Source organism: Rhinolophus ferrumequinum, chromosome 6, assembly GCF_004115265.2.
Source record: "Rhinolophus ferrumequinum isolate MPI-CBG mRhiFer1 chromosome 6, mRhiFer1_v1.p, whole genome shotgun sequence".
Taxonomy (NCBI): Eukaryota; Metazoa; Chordata; class Mammalia; order Chiroptera; family Rhinolophidae; genus Rhinolophus; species Rhinolophus ferrumequinum.
Genome location: NC_046289.1, coordinates 82,809,735 through 82,825,986, shown reverse-complemented (window position 1 = coordinate 82,825,986; position 16,252 = coordinate 82,809,735).

The window sequence follows — 16,252 nt, the reverse complement described above, 5'->3', positions numbered from 1 at the left end:
TCTGTCTGCAGGTGCAGGCCAACAGACATTTTGTTGTTTTCTTGCAGACATGGCTCTGTCTGTACGTCAAGGTCTCTGACATTCAGAGACCTAACTGGGGCACGTCAGCAAGATGAGGTAGGAAGTCAATACTGCTCATCTGCACAACCTGGGGTGGGGGGCACCGTGGGAGGTGCCTGGGAGAACAGGCACACCCCTTCCCAAATATCTAGAGGGAGTGGAAAAGCTTTTTTAACTCTCAGAAATGTGATAGAACTATCCAGTTTGTGAACCGTATGTGTACGTGGTGAAACATAGCCCGCATTTCCACATGTTCTGCCAGAACATAACAATTGAACATTTTCTATCAGGATAGAAAATGACAACCTGGTTTTCCCCACCGTCCCCCTAACCAAAACCATGTTAGCCATGCTGCACCTTTCATTCATCCAGGTGAGAATCAATAGTTAACCTGAGTGAGTGGCCAGGACAATGGAGTCATTCAGTGGCTAGGGAAACAATTGTAGACGTTGGCCAATATTTTAAGGTGAAGGTAGGGGCTGATGGAGTAGTCTGAGATCATTTTTATATTTCCAGCTTGGTCATTAACTCTTTTATTTTTAAACTTGTATTTATTTTAAGTGTGTTTTTCCAGGACCCATCGGCTCCAAATCAATAGTTGTTTCAATCTTGTTGTGCTGGGCGCAGCTCACATTGGCCCATGAGGGGATTGAACTGGCAACTCTGGTGTTACGAGCATTGTGCTGTGACCAACAGAGCTAACCAGTCACCTGGTCATTAACTTTTTTTTTTTTTTTTTACTTTATTGGGGAACAGTGTGTACTTCCAAGTGTGTGACTTGGCTTTTTTTTCCAAGTCAAGTTGTTGTCCTCTCACTCCCAGCTGTGGAGGGCGCAGCTCAGCTCCAGGTCCAGCTGCCGTTGCTAGTTGCAGGGGGCATAGCTCACCATCCCTTGTGGGAGTCGGAACCAGCAACCTTGTGGTTGAGAGGACGCGCTCCAACCAACTGAGCCATCTGGGAGCTCAGCGGCAGCTCAGCGGCAGCTCAGCTCGAGGAGCCGTGTTCAATCTTAGTTGCAGGGGGCGCTGCCCACCATCCCTTGCGGGACTCGAGGAATTGGACTGGCAACCTTGTGGTTGAGAGCCCATTGGCCCATGTGGGAATCGAACCGGCAGCCTTCGGAGTTAGGAGCATGGAGCTCCAACCGCCTGAGCCATTGGGCCGGCCCTGGTCATTAACTTTTAATATTGCCTTCTGAGTGCCTTTATAGGTCAACAAGATCAGTCCCATTATTTTTTTACTTATTCCATAGAACATGAAGGATGATTAATTTAGCTGTCCTTTTTACTTATCCTACAGAGCATGAACGAGTGTAGGAACCTACAGGAATCACTAGATTCTCCTCCAATTGCCTTTGGGATATTTACAAAAAGTGACCTACTTTCAAAGGATAAGGTGATAAGGTTTACCCCAGTAAGGATTTGCAAGAGTATATGCCCAAGCTCTGTCCTCATCTTTAAGATGTTTTCTTCTTTTCTCTGGAACTGGGAAAACATTTCGTAACGGGAAAAATTTGGTGACAGCTCTGTCTTTAACTGAGCTCGTGTGCTTGCTGTTCTGAAGAGGTCCTCCATGCCGCTGGCTCAGGCAGTGTCCTGTCTGGAATGTCTCCACCTGGCCTGCTCCTCCCCAACTCCGACTTCAACCTGGGCAATCACACACACCCTTTGAGTCCCAGGTCAAATGTCACCTCTTTAGTCTTCCTGACACCCTCACATCGCAGGCAGGAAAAATCCTGCCTCTTCCAGACTGTTTTCTCCAGTGGACTGTGTACTGTTTTCCTGCAGGCCCTGCATGCCCATCTTCGAGTCACCGTCCATCACACATCTGGACACAGCATAAGTCTGATTCATTTGGTTGAGTAGTAGAGGATTCAGAAATGTGGTCACCAATGTTCATTCTGCCTGGGAAGGCTGGCACTCAGTCCATCATGAGGAGGCTACATGGGCTGCCCAGCCAGGGGGCAGATGTCCTGGCACCTGGCAGCAGCATAGGTGGGCATCAAATGGAAGCGGGTTCAGGGCGAGGATTACATCCTGTGGCAGGTCTAGCGGGAAGAGCTAGACAGGGACTAAGACAGAGACTTGGCGTGGATTTGGTGGTGGGGAAGGAAAGGGGCTACGGGGGGGGGGGCTTAGGAGGGGTCTTAGGGACCAGAGCCAAGGTGTTACCCAAACTGTGAGAGGAAAAAAAAATCAAGCGGTGAGCCACACTGTTGGCATAGAGAGGCTGTCACTACATCTTGGAAGAGAAGGGAATCATTAAATTTGAGAAGGAAAACTTAAGCTGGGTCTGGAAGAATATGATTTGGACATTTAGAAGCAAGTGGGAAAGAAATTCCAGGCACAAAGGTGGGAGCAAGCCTGTAGCTGTTTACGAATGGAGAGGCCATTTGTGAGTGTGCGGCCAATCGCAGGTATGAGGCTTACAGCAACCAGGAGGGCTCAGTCCAACTGTGAATATTCCAGAAAGGATGCCAAAGGAGCCTGTACCAAATGTAGAAGGAAATAGGGGACGCCTATGCTTGTTGAGCAGAAGCAAGGGTGAAAAGGACAGCCCTGTGTTGGGGAGATGGTGTGAGCAGTTGATTGAAACCTGTGGATCCCGGAGTCCTAGGATTTCCAGGAGACTTTGATAATCAAGTCTGAGCAGAAGGGGAGGCTGTGGCCAGGTTTTCCAACTCGAATCTCAACTGGTGTGTGTGCTGGGGATACCTGAAACCAACATACGCAGAATTGCCATCTTCCTGGAACACTGGATTAATTTTGGGAGATTTGGGGAAAAAAATACTTACATATTGAAAGAAATGCAGATATATATTTTTGTAGTAGAATGCAAATTTAGAATGAAGTTTTAAATAAATGTTGTACCTGGGCTTCTGGCTGGCCCCTTCAGGTTATACCCGGCTCCTCGCTTCAAGGGAGAACTCACTCCCTTGTCTCTTGGGGTAACTTAATGGCAAAGGGTGAGAGGACTGGTGGAGATATTCTTCGTGGGGGTGATGGGATAAGTAAGGAGACTCACAGACTTGTCACGGCAGCAGCTGAAGGTGAGGGGCTGGCACTGACTGGGGCAGCAGAGCCAGGAAATCCCCATCTATTTTGTGCTAACTTTCCTCCCAGGGTCATTGGGTCAGGACTCCCCTAAAAGAAAAAAAGGAAACTCAACTTTGGATATCACCCACTAGTGTCGTTTTCATACCATATCTGAATGTTAATTTATGCCGCATTAAAAGCTTTCCCTACTTTATGTGTTGGAGGAATGGAAGTTTTTAGGAATCAAAAATTCCTGTTACTTAGAAGTCACACTTGTGGACCTAGAAATAGATGGGGAAAGGATTGTTGTTAATGCAAGCAGATGTAGTCAGGCACTTTTAGAGAAGCTAATTTAAAGTTTTCCCTGGATTACTTACAGACTTAGGCTGGAGTGAAGTAGTTAAAATGAGAACAATTTAAAGGGTGATACTGCAGGGCATATACTTTGTCGATGAAAGAAATTCCAAACCTAAAGAAAGAGTTTATTATGAGCCAAGGGATTTGAGGCTAGTCCCAGAAGCAAAATCTCAAGAGACTGAGAAAATGCTCTGGAGAATAGCAGTTTTACAGTTTACTTTATACATGAGAATCAAAGGAGAAGATGTAAGAAAGGTTACATGAAATCCATTGATGGTGGCAGACTAAGGAGATGGGAGAAAGCAAAGCGATGAAATCTCTAGGGTTGGATAAAAAGTAAAATCAAGACATACTTCTTCTACACTGGTGGGTGCAGGATAGTTAACGTTTCATATACTAAGTTCACAGATGTGTGGACCAAAAAAAAGGGTTTTATGGAAAGTAACCTCACAGGGTGATCTGATCATAAATTCCTAAATGGGCAGGTCGTGGTGGGTAGTCATGCCCCAGTTCTATAACTTATTTAGTGAAAGGTCTGAAGCCAGCCCTGTCCATTGTTCTTGTGCATCTAGGTTGGCACACCTTTGAAACACCAGAAGTAATAACCCTCGAAGGGAGTATTAACCTTCAAGAGAGCACATCGTCCTTTCGATCGTAGTTGTGGAGGGCACAGCTCAGCTCCAGGTCCAGTTGCCATTGTCAGTTGCAGGAGGCACGGCCCACCATCCCTTGTGGGAGTCAAACCACAAATATTTGGAAAAAGTCTTGGAAGTACACACTGTTCTCCAATAAAGTCCTGTTCCCCTTCCCCAAAAATAAAATAAAAAAAAGAAAAGAAAATCTAACCCTTATTAAAAAAAAAAGTATTAAAAAAAAACACACAAAAAAACAGAGCACATGGTCTTGTTAACTAACCTGTAATCCAATTCCCACCTTGCTTCCTCCCATCTTCCTTACTGTCCTGTCCCCTCCTTAATTTCAAATACATAAAAGAAGCTTCAAAATAGTTATTCTCCTGAGCATTCGAGGTCTTGTTCCCTGGCATATGTTGTCAGTTTGGCTCAAATAAACTGTTACAAAAATTCTTTACAGGTTTGGACATTTCTTATATTGACAGAGGTATGCAGATAAAAGATAATAATACAGAATGTTGAGGTTGTCTTGCCCTGTGCCAGGTATGGAGAACAGACCACTTTGACATTGTAAGTATGTTATTCTACTGTGTTTCCCTGAAAATAAAACCTAGTTGGACCATCAGCTCTAGTGCGTCTTTTGGAGCAAAAATTAATATAAGATCCGGTTTTACATTATATTATATTATATAAGACCTGGTCTTATATTATAGTAAAATAAGACCGGGTCATATATTAATTTTTGTTCCAAAAGACGCATTAGAACTGATGGTCTGGCTAGGTCTGATGTTTGGTGAAACACGGCTAGATGCACAAAAAAGTGGACAGGGCTTGTTCACAGTAGAGATTAATCTATCACATACACCTTAGGATGTGACTCCCCACCATAAGTCAGTTAGGATTTTTTTTCTAATGATCAAAATATTCTGGGTCGTTACTTTTAGTTATTGAGCTTGTCAAGCTTGCCAAGGTAGTCCCTTTCTGTTCACAACTTATTTTACCCATATTTTTCTAGGAACTTCAAGCTTTCTGCTCCTCTCCACTACTATTATGAATGATCACAACGGTATTGCATGTTTATAAGAAAAGCTAAAGAATGTAGAATTATGTAAAATAAAAAGTGGTCTCTTATCTTCTTCCTTCAGTCTCCCTCCCCTCAGGGTTAGTAGCTGTAACTGTTTTGTATTTTTTAAGGACACACTGGGATTATCTGAGTCACCAGATAATTTTCCAGCTTCTGGAAGACAACAGAGAACATAGTAATGTTATAAGCCTTCTAGATCTTTCTCTTTACAAACATCATCCATTCAACATATATCTGAGCATCTACTGTGACCTCCATGCACAGACCAGACAATGATATCATGGCCTATATACTGTTAAAAAAAGAAACAAGGGGCTGACTGGGTGACTCAGGTGGTTGGAGTTCCGTGCTCCTAACGCCGAGGTCGCGGGTTCCATTCCCACATTGGCCTGTGAGCTGCGCCCTCTACAGCTAAGATTGTGAACAACGGCTCTTCCTGTAGCTGGGCTGCTGCAGGCTGCTGCAGGCTGCTGTGCTGCCCTGTGCTGCCAGGAGCAGCCTGTAGCCAGCGAGAGCTGCAGTGAGCTGCTGTAAGCAGCAAACCGATGACTGACAACCGACTGCCTCAGCGGGGCTGAGGGTGTGGGGGAGGGGAGCTCAAGGCTCAAGGCTCATAATACCAGCATGGGCCAGGGAGCTGCGACCTACACAACTAGACTGAGAAACAACAGCTTGAACCAAAGTGGGGTGGGGGGAGGCAGAAGAAAGGGGAAAAAAAAAGAAACAAGAGGCCAAAATGGAGTCACTTTTGCTAAGCCGAATCACCAAATCAAAACTTAATAGCTAACCTAATTGCAGTTTCAGCCTCTCCCAGGAGTGGAATTTTAAACCAATCAATCTGGAATTTCCTAATCAACTCTAGTAAACTAATTTGCTTGATAAGACTCCCTGCCTTCCCCAAAGGAAGATGTCCTTGGGGGGTGGGGTGGGGTTGGGGTGGTGGTGGGGTGAGAGGGAGTGGGGGTGCGGGGGTGGGGAGGAGTGTCCGCGGGAATAATTCACTCTATAGTTATTCAAGTTCTTAGTTCCACCTTCTTTCTGCTTATAAAAACCTTCCTTTTTGTACATCTCACGGGACCGCCCTTCTAGCTGCTACATGGAATGCTGGCTGATTTATGAATTACTGAAAAACTAATTATATCTTCAAATATACTCAGTTGAATTTTGTTTTTCAACAAGTCTTTTCCCTGCAGCTGCACCTCTTAGACATCATTCCATTTTAGTCCAAAATGGACCTGACTCAACTCATTTCTTTCAAAAGCTAGTCCGTATGAGTGTATCTTGATTTGTCTTATCCCCTATATGTGTACCTTTATGTGGCCTGGCTTTTCACCACTACAAATGTAATAATAACGGGGGCATTTCACATTCTCAGCCGCCAATAGGAGGCGTCCTGCCTCCTAGGAAGAGCTGGTCTGGTAAAAGCCAGGCCCAGAGGGTGGATGCCAGCCTCTGGGCCTGGCTTTTTAAGATGAGCCACGAGATTTCCTAAGTAGCCACCTGGGAGGAGCCACAGTGTTGGCCAGAGGCCCAAGTGAAGAGGCAGATCTTTGGAGGATTTGCCAGTAAATGTCAGAAATGTGACGTCCCACTTCTCTTCTTGCCCACCTCAGATGAGCTGCAAAAATCCCAGTGTTCTCCCTGTGCCTGGATTCCTGGTGGAAGCCCCACAAAGGGGCGGTCTTGTGTTGAGATGGGTGCTGGTAGAACCTAAGTCAGTCTGCACGGGTGGGCCGCTTGCTGGGTCCTGTAAACAATGCTTATGGACATCTGCCTCTTGGCACGGCTTTATTTCCTTATGGCAAATTCCCACAAGTGAAATTTCTGGTTCTCAAATAGGTTGCCAAATCACCTTTTGGCAGCTATAGCAATTTATACCCCCATTAACAGTGATTCAAGTCGTTCTCCGATCCCCACCCCACCTAGGACAACAATGACTATTAGTCTTTTTTACCTTTGCCAATCTGATAGGGGGAAAATGTTATCTAATAATTGCTTTAATTTGAATTTCTTTAATTATTGCTGATGTCTAGCATCTTTTCATGTTTACAGGTTGTATTTCTTTGAAACATTTGTTCATTTCTTTTGCCCATTTGAAAACAAGTTTGTCTTTTTTCTTTTTTAGTAGTAAAGTGGGTTTTACTAAAGATTCTGTACTTTAGTAAAGTACAGAGTCAGGAGGATTTATGTCACTAGTTTACCTTTTTACCTTTTTTAGTAGTAAAGTGGGTTTTACTAAAGATTCTGTACTTTAGTAAAGTACAAAGTCAGGAGGATTTATGTCACTAGTTTACCTTTTTTATTGTTGGCTAGTAAGACTTCTTTATATATTATTAGGCATATTGGCTCTTTGTCATATATGCTGTAAGCTTGATGAAGGCAAATTATATACGGCTAAACCAGATTATTTTAATGAGTATTCTCGAGTTTCTTTTCCTTTTCTACAGCCTCTTCCACTTTCTATGTAACATAATCATGTTTAATATAGTTTTCAATAATTTAAATTTGAAATAGAGCATTATAAAGGTATTAAGTCACACTTTTCCAAGCAAAGTGTGAAACCATGAAAATCTTTCCAAATTACAGATAATCAAGAATCCCGTATTCTAACACTAGTGGGGTTAGCAAATTTACCTGCATTTAAGTTTTGCTACATGGCATTTCTTCTTTAGCAGATAAGCAAAAATAAAGGCTGCACTTTGTCAGGCTCTGTCTTGAATTCATGTGTTAAGTTATAGAAAGTCTTTAGGAACACATCCTTTGCTCAAAATGCAACAGTCCTGTATCCGAAATAAAATCTTTTAAAAAGAATTTCTTAGGAATTTCTGAAGCTTTTCTTATTTTTGAGTTTTGGGCAAAAGATTTATTTGTTTTCTTGTCTTTAGATGTATTGACACTGGTTTAATTTCAGTATTAGTAGTCAACTAGCATAAAGATTTATTTTGGGAGAGTATCAGATAGACCAATTCCTAGAACTGGTTAGGGCAATGTCAGATATTCCAGCTTTTCTTGTACGTATAATTTATAAAATTCTAATGGGATGACATAGTGTGTGACATAATGATACAGGGCCTGTGGGGCATCTGTTCCAGGTGGGGTTGGAATTCAGCTCCAGGAAGCTCAGCTTACTAGCATTAATGACAGAAAACACTAATTAGCGTTAAAAAGCAGATGTGCAATCTAAGCAAAGAGTTAGAAACCACCTTCATCTTAAGTTCTGAACGAGCCCTTCTGAGACCTTAAATAGATTTAATTTTGTGTAGATTAAGTAGTATGGATGAAAAAAGGGATTCTATGGAAAGTAACCTCACTGGGTCATAAATTCCTAACTGGGCAACTCATGGCGGGTGGTCATGCCCCAGGCATGTAAGATTTTAGTAGAAGGTTTATCTTTGCCTTAAGCAAACCCTGTCCATTGTTTCTGTGCACCTGGGTTAACATACCTTTGAAATCAGTAACCACTGTCAAGAGTGCACATCATCTTGTTAACTATCCTCTAATCCAATCTCCTATCTTCCTTACTGTCCTGTCTCCTCCTGAATTTCAAATACATAAAAAGCTGCAAAACTTATTTTCTGGAGCATTTGAGATCTTGCTCCCCGGTATATGTTGTCAGTTTGGCTCAAATAAACTCTTCTGGAAATTCTCCACAGATTTGGACATTTCTTATGTTGACAATACTCGTGACTCAGTCCAAAACCTACCTGATAGAATTTTCAGAGTCAGAAAAGTTATTTTACTTTACCAAATGATTATTTTGTAGAAATCTGCCTCATAGGTGAACTGCTAATTAGTTTAAATATCTCTCTTAGGTATCCAAATCGCCTGCATGTGAATTTTAGACTTTAAAAGTTCAGCACCTAAATGATTACCTGTCAAAATGATTCACCTTTCACAGCAAAGTTTTAAGATAGATTATTTTATATTCTAAACCTCTGCTCCCTCAGAGGTTATTATAGAAGCCACAATTATAGAAGACACAATGGGGTGTGGCCTGCTATTTATTTGTAACATAAGGGAGACTAAACATGAAAATCACTACTGTATTTGTACTTGGAAATTAGATAGAATGAGTTACAGGAAGCCGGAGCTGTTAATGTGAGGTGTGTTTGAATGGGGCCTGTTGTTTACATTCATTTGCTAGAGACAGGCAGGTTTGCAACTGATGGCATCCGAAAGGGGACATTTGGCCCTTCCTCTTGGATCTACCTGCAAGACCCCACCCTTCCAGCCAGACACGGCTCCCCACCTTCCAGTTCTCATCAGAGCCTCTGCCTCTTCAGCCTCCTCAGCCTTTTCCACCTCCCCAGCCTCCTTGCATCTTCAGCCTTGGACTTTTTAAGCCTCAAGCTCCCCGGTGTCATCTTTCACAGTCTGGATTTCCTTCCCTCAGCCTCCCTTTTTGGTTGTCCTTGGGTATTTGAATGAACTCTCTTCATTTACTTCTCGCGAGAGGGCAAGATCGTGCCACCCTTCTAGTCAGTCCCCCAGATTTGTGGACTGTGTGTGTGTGTGTGTGTGTGTGTGTGTGTGTGTGTGAGTGTGTGTGCACTCATGCATCTTTTGCAAGGGGGAGCAGGTTTTCAGTTCCTTGTACACCTGAGGTCAGAGTGGGGACTGATGGTGCTAACGGTAGGACCTTGTTTGTTGGGGAAAGCTCCCGTCTTGCTGCTGCTCATCTTCTGGGAAATCACAGAGAACACTGACATCTGGACTCCATGTCAGCTGACATCAGGTCCCGGAGGCCCCTCATCTGCTTCTTGCAGTTCTCGGAAGTCGTTGGTAGTAACCTGGTGCCAAAGAAAATGGGAGTATTACAAAGCAGGCCTCTGCCTGGCAGGTAGTAAGGGTTCAATAAGGATCTGCTAAATGCATGTAGGGATGAAGGAATTCTTGTAGCTCCTTTGTTTTGACTCTAATTTCTTGCCATATTTAGACATCTTTTAACCAAGTGTTAGTGCGTAGGTACCTTTACACAACATTGCTGAGGGAAACTCCAAAGTTGATTCTACCCCCATTTGGAAGCACATACATTTGCTGAACTGTTCTTATTCCACAGCAACAATCCATTTGAATACATTATTTATGAAGGATATGTTGGTAGTTATTATGTTTTCTTCTTGGTGCGATTCTGTATTTTTTATATTAAAAAATGCACAACATTTTTACCAAGCATTTACTGTGCTTTGAGACATCGTGCAATACATTTGGAGGGTTTTCCTTAGTTGATTCGCATGTTGACTAGCCTGGAGTGACCCCATACCTCCCCACACCAGGCCACCAGACTAGCAGCTCCTCTACCCTGGGAATCAGCTCTCACTCATGCTGTCCCCAGAGCCTCTGCTTCTCACCTTCTCCTTGTTTTTCTACTTTCACTCACAAATGGTCCCTTCATTGCTTCTGGACCAGCTCAGCCCGTGTAGGAGGGGCTGGGCCTAGAACTTGGAGGTTGCTATGGTTACTGGCCCAGGAATATCCTGAAAACCTTGTGGGCAGGATGAACCCCATGTTTGGTTGCCCATATGTGTATTCATGGCTCTCCTGGGCCATTAACCCTTTAAGGGCTGACTCTGTGTGACTGGCCCTACCACTTCCACAGCCCCTGGCAAAAGGAGGCACTCACTACAGTTTTAAAGCGCATTATAACATTCTTTCCATGGGACACACAGACATGTTTCTTAGCAGACCATAACCTCTGAGGGCAGAAGATATGCTGCACTGGTCTTCCTGTAACCCGTTACTAGCCAGCTGGCATATTGTGAGCACACAGCAGTGGGTGTTGAATGGATTGGTGAACTACTAGGTCATTTTAACTGAGAAGAGGCAAACAACATGGTATAGTTTTTTTTGAAAACCTGTCATTCTTTTCTCATCTGCTAAAAGTATTTTCAGGGTGAAAGTTTTCAGGGTTAACCAATAGCAATAGCTAATGGTAGCAAGTAAGCCAAGTTTGGGTGACAATAGCCAGCTCATTGTCTTGATAAATGTTTGTTTGCAAACATATAAAATGGCAGGTCCTACCTACCAAAGAAGGCAAACCTGAGATACTGGGAGGAATGCCTCTATATCACTCAGGGACAGAAATCAGGGGTAGGGAGGAGAGTTAAAACTGGTACAAGATTTCTGACCTGGAGATCAAGGTACTTTTGTCCGTCAACAGAGATAAGAAAAGTGAGTTTTGGGTGCAAGATTAGTTTGGAGTTGACTATGTCTCTGAACTCCAGTGTCCATAGTTATTAAATAGGGGTTGTACTTGCTCTTTCTGAGGAGATGAGATGATGGATGTAAAGTACTTTAAAATTTGAAAGCTGGGAAAGACTAGACAATTATGGTAATGATAGCCTTTATTATTCTTTTAATTGTGCTTAGATATATTCTGCCAGCAGTTAGAATAAACACGTGAAGTGACATCTGGGATCCAAAGGAAGGGATGAGACAACTGAGGAAACAGGTGTGAATGGAGAGAGAGAGGGGCCAGCAAGGCTTTCGGGATGGGGAAGAAAGTAAGAGTAGTGAGAAGTCTCAAGAGAAGGCTGGGACGTGCAGAGTGGTGGAAACCAAGACGAGAATTTTTAGAAGGTGTACTATTCAGCAGTGTCAAATGCTGCCGAAAGGCTGAGTGAGAAGAGGGAGTGATTAAACACTGAAAGTGGGAAACGAGTAGGTGGTTTCAGTTGGGTGTAGAGGAAGAACCCAGACTTCCTATATTTTGGAGGGGTGGGCGGGACCAGGTGTTAAGGTTCTGGAAGAGAGGAGGTGGCACCCACAACTGTAGGTGCTTAACAGCAAAGGAAGACAGCTTGACAATTTTTTTAAAAAAATGCTTTTATTCCAAAAAGGATTTGAAGGGGAAAAAAGGGGCAGAAAGAATGGCCGAGAATGTTTGGAGAGTACAGAGAAGTGTAGGGGGAGAGAGAGAAGACTCTTGAGGTGTTGTGAAAAAGGGGGACATTCAGTCTAAGGGGAGGGAGTAGCTTTACAGATTAGAGAGAACTCTTGAGGCATGGGGGTGGGTATTGGCAGAGCAACAGGGAGGGCGAGCAGGAGGGGGGCCACCCATGAGCACGGAGGGAGAGAGAACTGCATAGAAGTTGGGCAGTTAAGAGAAGCTCTGAAACTGCTGGTGTGGTATAAAAAACACACACAAACTTGCAAATACAAATGTTCATTTGTCGTACTCAACTAAGAACCATTAATTTTCACACAAATCTAAAAATATATAGAAACTAGATTCTTAATAAATGCTGGTTGAATTAAGTTATTTTTATTATTTGTAAGGCGCCCTGATCTTAGTTGTGAGTACAGCTATGTGGTTGGGCATGGATGTGTGTGTTTTATAGAAAATTTTTTTTTATTGGGGAACAGTGTGTTTCTCCAGGGCCCATCAGCTCCAAATTGTTGTCCTTCAATCTGGTTGTGGAGGGTACAGCTCAGCTCCAAGTCCAGTTGCCATTTTCAATCTTAGTTGCAGGGTGCGCAACCTACCATCCCATGCGGGAATTGAACCAGCAACCTTGTTGTTGAGAGCTCACACTCTAACCAACTGAGACATCCTAGAGCTTGTGCTCTAACCAACTGAGCCATCTGGCCGCCCCTCTGGCAGCTCCGTGGCAGCTTGTTGTGTTCAATCTAGTTGTGGAGCGCTCAGCTAACTGGCACATGTGGGAATCGAACCGGTGACCTTGTTGTTAAGAGCTTGCACTCTAACCAACCGAGCCATCGGCCACCTGTGTGTGTGTGTGTGTGTGTGTGTGTGTGTGTGTGTGTGTGTGTCTTTTAAAGATTCTGCAGTGTGCACAGTTTTCTTTCACACCCGACTCAGACCTAATTGTGCCACCAGCTTTTACCCAACTGCTTTTCAGAAGCTGGAATGCTTGGGCTGACATGCTTTCCTACTCCCGCTCTCCTCTCTGGACAAAGGCCTGAGGTCAGGCCTGGGCAATAGGTTACTTCCATCACCTGCATGACCTGCTACCCCAGGGCTCAGCGTTGCTGAAGCACAAAATTACTTCTTATAACATGTAATTAAAAGACTGAGAATGAGCAAAGGTCCTGGCTTGTGGATTGGACTGCAATCAGCGGTCGCCTTTTAGCCCTAGACACCACTTGGGGCCTGCTGGTGTCCGCCCTGATGCCCGTCTGAGCGAGACCTGGAGGTCCGCCTGGCCCGCGTTGCCATCCACAGTACCTGCCTCAGGTACCAACATCCCACCTTCTCACTCTGCTCTGGGATTTCCTTCTTCCAGACACATCCTTGCACTGAGCCCTCCCTGCCAACCCTATCTTGTGCCAGATTCTTTTTTTCCTCTACTGCCAATCTTTTTGTGAACACGTCACCTCATTCCCCTCCCCTGAGAAATAACCTACCCCCCCACCCCCCAACCAAGGGACTGGGGGTGAGTGGGGTTGGCCTTCTTCTTGCTCCCCGTTATGGCCTCCTAACCAAAACCACACACCTCTGGGCTTTACCCCTCTCTGTTCCTCTTCTCTCCTGAGCTTTTCCCCACGTTCCCTGAAGACGCTGACATTTGATCTGCAGACTTTTCCTCTCAGCTCCTAGTCTTGCCATCCTCCTGGACAAGTTCAGCTTTCAAGTGGTCAGCCTGTCTTTTACTTTCCTTCCACTCTACTTTGGCTGCCCGTCCCATGGTCACAGCCTATGCATGTCATTGCGGAGGTCCGGCGCATCTCTGTAATCTTGAACTTCAGACGCACATCCGTGGTTACATCCTCCAGGATGGAAGCTCTCCCACTTATCTACTCCTAGTTTCCAACCTCACACAGCTCTTGACTGCTCCATTTTCTCTCTTCTAGCATTTACTTCCTTCTCTGACCCAGTTCTCGCAGCCCTTATTTCAGTTTTTCTCTCCCTATCAACCTCCTTGCTTCTTTGTGTCTCCCTTGTACTCAGCCAGCAAGACTCCACTTTGGAGCAAGCCCCTTAATTCATCCTCTCCAGTTCTACCTATGGGTCCTTGTGGATTGCTGGTGAAAATTGTATAATTTTTCTGCCTGACAACACCTAAAGCAGCTTCAGGGAGCTTCTCTCACTACCCTTTTTTCTTTCCAAACCCTCTACCTCAACATCTTGCTCATTCTCAACAGAAGGCCTAACTTTAGAGAGGCCTTTCTTTTTCACTAAGGAAACTGAGGCTGTGAAGCAGGGAGTTCCTTAACTTACTCTTCCGTGTTTTTGTCCATCTGATTCCCACCTTTTCCATCCTCCCCTTCTTAGGAAAAGAGCTACTGGCTCCTGTTTATTAAGGCTTTAGGTCTGATGCCACCATTTTCACCCGTATCTTTACTCTAAGCCCATAAACTTGATCACATCTTTCCCATCCGAAAACCAAACCAAATAAAAACCTTTGCTACCATCCTCTCTCTCTTTCCCTTCAAAGGCAAGCTTCCGGCAAAGATAAGTCTCTTCTCACTTCCCACTTGCTCTTGAATCGGGTTTCTGCCCTTATCACGCCGCAGTGAGTGCGTCATCACTTGAGCCTCAGGTGGACGAGACAAACTGGCACTTCCCTTCCCCTTGCTTGTCCTCCCTGAACCGTTTGATCTGCTGGCCATTCCTTCCTCCCTTGGCTTCTCCCATACATCTCTCCTCTTTGCTATCAAATCTCAGTTCCTTCTGAGTGCACTTTATTGGCTCCCTTTAGATTCTCATCCCTTAAAAGCCAGTCTCTGGGTTTGTTCTGTACTCTGCCCATTCTGTGCTTTCCTGAGGTGACCTCATCTGCAATCAGGGCTTTAATTACCAGGGGCTTATTGAAAACTCATGCCTTTGGCTTCTGTTCAGCTTTCTCTTCTAAATTCTAGACCCCTATGACCAACTGTCCCCTGGACACCGCCACTTAAATGTCCTTCAGGTACCTCAAACTCAGCCTTTTCCTAACTGAATTTGTATCTTTTCAGCCAGACTTCTTCCCCTGGATTCTTCGTGAATATTGTCACGATCCAAGATCCCAGCCTCTTTCCCCCACCATTTTTCAGTCAGTTGCCAAGTCTAGCAAGATGGATTTTTGTTCACTAGAATCCCAGAGCAGCTGAGGGATGCAAATTGGTACGGCTGCTCTCCCAAAGAGATGCAGTGGACAGTGGGGGCCGTGTACCGTGGGATGGCCTAGTGAGCTGCCCGGGGACAGCAGGGTAGCTGTGCGTGATGCTTCCAATCTTGGGTTAACTTAACTAAGTATCACCAGGTGCTCAGGTACTTGAAGTTCTTGAATATAAAGGAGCAGAGCTTGCCTGTTCCTGAACAGATCTGAACAGAGATAGCTCAGTGAGGAACAGCGACATGGAGAAGCCTCACACAGTAAGATGCAGAAGTGGGAGGGCCAAGTGTACCTGGATCTCTCAAGGGTGAGGAGATCTTGAGTAAGTGTGGGTTACACATGTCCCACTGACAGGTTCTACCTGTGTCATGTCTTCTACCGGATCCTGTTTTCCTCAGTGGCCTCCAGGCTACTGCCTATCCCCAAGTCTTGTCCAAAATGCAAATCTTATTAAGCCATGGGCTCTTTTAACTTCTGGATTTCAAGTTAAAAATTCCTTAGCTCCTCACACAAGGTTCTTTAAGAAGCGGTCCCTCTTTACTATCTAGCCCCACCTCTTGCTACTGCCTACACATTCTTTTTTTTTTTTCAAGGAGAGCACAGCTCACAGTGGCCCATGCGGGGATCAAACTGGCAACCTTGGTGCTCCCTGGTGTCCCAGCACCATGCTCTAACCAACTGAGCTAACTGGCCACCCCTGTCTACACTTTCTTTACCTTCTTTTTGCTTCAGCCGTGAGGAAGTTCTTCCAGCCCTTTAAATGCATCAGGCCTTCATGCTCCTGTGCTTGGAATATCTGCGTCCCTCCTACCCCCACCTATTCATTCTGCCATTTCTACTTTTCCTTCAATATTCAATTTAAGATCACTTTCCAGAAGCCTTTTACAACCCCAATCTGATTTTCTCTGGGCTATTGTGGCATCCTACATATAACGTAAAAATACTTTTTACCACATCTCATTGAAATCTGTTAACTTGCCTCTCTTCCCTAGTAGACTGGGTACTTATAAAGACAGATCTTAGTC